The following is a 3,661-nucleotide window of genomic DNA, read 5'->3' on the forward strand; positions in this document are numbered from 1 at the left end:
AAAAGAGTCTGCTGCTAGTCAGATTCTGATTTTTACTTTTGAGAAGTTTGACAGCACTTCAGAAGGTTCATAGGTTATTCTGAGGTTTACTGAAACAAGGACTCTGGTCTTTGGTCTTAGAGTCCATTCAGGACAAGAAAGGGAGATTCAGCTTCCCTAGTAACCTTTCCCTCAAATGACTTGGTTGAGTTCATAAAATATATTATCTCAGGAATGAGTTGAAGCTTTTATTTGTCTGGATGACTTGTAATTGGGTTCTTCAGATAAACAAGATATTGCTTAAAAAAAAAAAAGACAAAAAACAACAACTCTGCAGTAAAGGGAATTCCACAGCTTCTCTATTATTTAATCTTATTTTAATAATAGGGAAGTTATTAAAATATCTAATGAAATCTTTACCATAGAATTACTTTATGCAAAATTCATTTACTACAGGACATAAACATATGGAAAAAAAGTAACAGCTCTTTCTATTTTTTTTTTTTTTTGGTGAAATTATATTCCTCTCTTTTCTTTTGCTAGACAGCTTTTGAAATAGCCATCAGTAAAAATCATACAACCTGATAATATCCCTGCACTTTTTTCTCTTACATTTTTGTGGCTCATAGATTTTTCTCACCTCCTCTAGACCTTCCTTTAAGTGTATGTGAAGTTCTCATGCTAAAGTGTTAATTAGCAGGTTTAGGAAAGGGGATGGTAGTGACATTCCCTTGTCTGTTATTCATTACAATAGATTCTTCCCTGCTGTGCTGCTTCCTCCATATCTGTGCTTTGGTTTTCACCTCCTACCTAAGGTAATGCAGTTTTATAAAGCTGAGTTTATCTCACTGACCACTCTGTTGAATATCAAGAAATGTCCTTCTAGTTGACACTTTATTACATTATCTAGGTTGTTAATAAGGCACTGAATGGGACTGGTCCAAGGCAGGTTGTAGATGACAGTTCTTAGTTTAAGGCATTGGAGGTCATTCAAGATTCTTCCTCCAAGCAAGTAAGCCAGTTAATACTTTGAAACTAAAGTTCCAAGTATCTGTCATTCGGTGTTTTTTATAATGAAAAAACAGAACCTTATATTGGAGTTGCCATTGGCTTTTTCTGCTTTATGTTAAAATTCAGATTGAAAATTTCATCGTGGATGGACTTAAAACAACATATCATCAATGTAACTGTCAAGTACAAATTCAAAGGCATGGTAGTTATTCTAAAGAAATTCATTACCATGGACATTATATTTACCTGTGAGCAATATTGGAACAAATACAGAAACAGATGTCCCATTTTTGATCAGTATGTGCAGAAATCAGCATGTCAGGGACTGAATATGGATACACTGTCCATTTTCTCCACTAAAATGGTTGACTAAAAAGCATACTTCTATCTCACTGGACCCTGAACATAATTTTCCAACTGAGCAGCATTGGAAAGAGATTGTTTACATCAACAACAAATTTGTAGTAAAATGTCCGGTGCAGGATTTGTATCTGACATCGTGGCCTTCTAGGACTTATTTTTCTTTCCCCTTTCAACTAAGTGGTCAACATTTTAAACAGATTACTTCGATTTTATTTTACCTTTAATGAGATTTAATGCCATCCCCTACAGCTGAGCAGCAGTAATACAACATGAAATCAATTTATTGTTTTCTTAGGCATTTAGAACATAAAATGCCAAAAGAGTTAATGTGCTTGGAAAATGTCTTATGGTTTCATTACTAACAAAATGCAACAATTCCTGTTTCAGTTTTTTCTCCCAAATACTCAATTTCTCATATTATTTTTGTTCTCTTCTCCAAGAAAGCCTTTAAAAAAAAAACCTAGATTTTTTTAAGCTCTTTCAAGCACTCTGAAGATCCTGACATTTAGATATTTACTAGGTAAACTAAGAACTTTTTTAGTAATTTTCAATCTGAATTTCATTAGTAATTTAGCATATGTACAAAATAATCTTAGTATTAAAATCTGACAACTGTGGTGACTATTAGACTCATCTTCTCAGTGCCAAACAGAAAAAATCTGCTTTTCTGTTCTGTGTTACTTACTATGAAATCTTCTACAAAATGGAGACATATACTTGCACTGATCCCTGTGCAGTTTTCTTCCCATTCATATCTCAAATTACCACAGGATTTTAATGTTGAAATGAGGATAGTTAGATACCAGGGTACTTGTAGAAGGCTGGCTCTAAACACTTGGCAGCTGCAAGCCTCTATTTCACAGCAACAAGGATAGATCACCCAAGCTGCTACCCTCTCTGGGAGTGTTGACATTGTGAAGTCACAAATCAGGAATTTCAGATGAGAGTGATATAAATACAGCTCCTTGTGTCAGAAACCAGGGGCTGAATTTGTAAATAAAATTTCAGAGGGTACCCTGGTCAGCAGAGAGGGATCACTGTCACTTTCTTAGCAAAAGGAAACAGATGGTTTTGTCACTGGCACAAATAGGTACTTCACATTGAAATTATTGCTGGTGAGAGATGGCAGTGGGATATCTGCCTGTCTGTCCAAGCAGGTAAATGCTTCAACGTGATAAACACAAGGGTAGCAAGTATGGAGACAATCTGTCTAAGATTAGGCATGAATTTCCCACAAGAAATAGGGAGATATTGAATTATACTGGTATACTTTACGGACTGTTGACTTTATTTTCAGTTTGCAAGTATTTGTTGTTACATCACCATTTTAAAAAGGGCAAACAAAAAAGAAACTAAAAACAATATTAGCCATTAATTTGGGCTAATTTAAGTAACCTGAAATATTTTTCAAAATTGACCAATCAAGACCATTTTTCTTCCCAATGCACAGATATTTTAAGGGCCTGGGTTCAGAATTCTTACCATAAGCACAAAGTTATCAAGCACCCAGTTTTAGGTGATCTTTTTGTCCAATAACACAGTTTATCTCAGTGGCAGATTTAGAGAAAAACATGCAGTTTTTCAGGGCAGCACTTAATTATGTGTAAGACTATGACTTCTTTACTTGTAATTCCTGCTTCATTCTGTATGCTCTTGCCACCTTTGGTGACATAGTTCCACCCCAAAGCACAGTCCAATCTAAGTGTTGAATGAAGAAGCAATCACTGTTTCTGGAAAATTAGTGTTTGAGCACATAAAAGCTGGCAGAGCATCAGATAGAGTACACTTAATTTTGATTGCATTGGAAATGCATCGAGCAAACATTTCTAATTCTCAGTACATTTAAATAGCTGCTTTTAAAGTTTCCTCTGAAACACTGTGGCTGGAACAAAGTAATATGCCTAGTCTTTGTCTTTGGTTTTTATGTACAAATTCAGTTTTACATCTTTTCATACTCTCCTTGCAGCCAAGCAAAATTTCTTTGATGGAAGTATTTAAAAATAAAGAGTTTCTTGCCATTTCACCTCTCCTTGTTTCCTTAGAGGGTAATTCTACTGCTAGGCAATACTTTAAATCACCTTGACTAGCAAACCAATAGATTTTTGCACACCATTACAAACAAGTTTTATAGTCACAAAAGAATGAGTCACAACAAACCAAGGGGCTAAGAAGGCTGCTCATGAACTCACCATAACCCTACACTCCTTTAATTGATTTAATGGAAAATGTGTAAAATGTCTGTACCAGCACAGCAGGAAATACTGAGGACCATCAGTGGTGCAATTAAATAGAACAAATCACGTTAATT

General features: G+C 35.0%; 1 long non-coding RNA gene across 1 annotated transcript in view; it reads right to left on the minus strand.

Annotated features, from left to right (window-relative positions):
- Positions 1 to 446: 446 nt before the first annotated feature.
- Positions 447 to 3,661, minus strand: part of LOC113458709 (uncharacterized) — a 12,030-nt gene continuing 8,815 nt past the window's right edge. Inside the window, exon 3 of the long non-coding RNA XR_003379223.2 lies at positions 447 to 3,661. This exon is cut by the window's right edge and continues 1,594 nt beyond it. This is a non-coding gene — a long non-coding RNA (uncharacterized LOC113458709).

The sequence above is a fragment of the Zonotrichia albicollis genome, chromosome 1 (genome assembly GCF_047830755.1).
Source record: "Zonotrichia albicollis isolate bZonAlb1 chromosome 1, bZonAlb1.hap1, whole genome shotgun sequence".
NCBI classification, from domain to species: domain Eukaryota; kingdom Metazoa; phylum Chordata; class Aves; order Passeriformes; family Passerellidae; genus Zonotrichia; species Zonotrichia albicollis.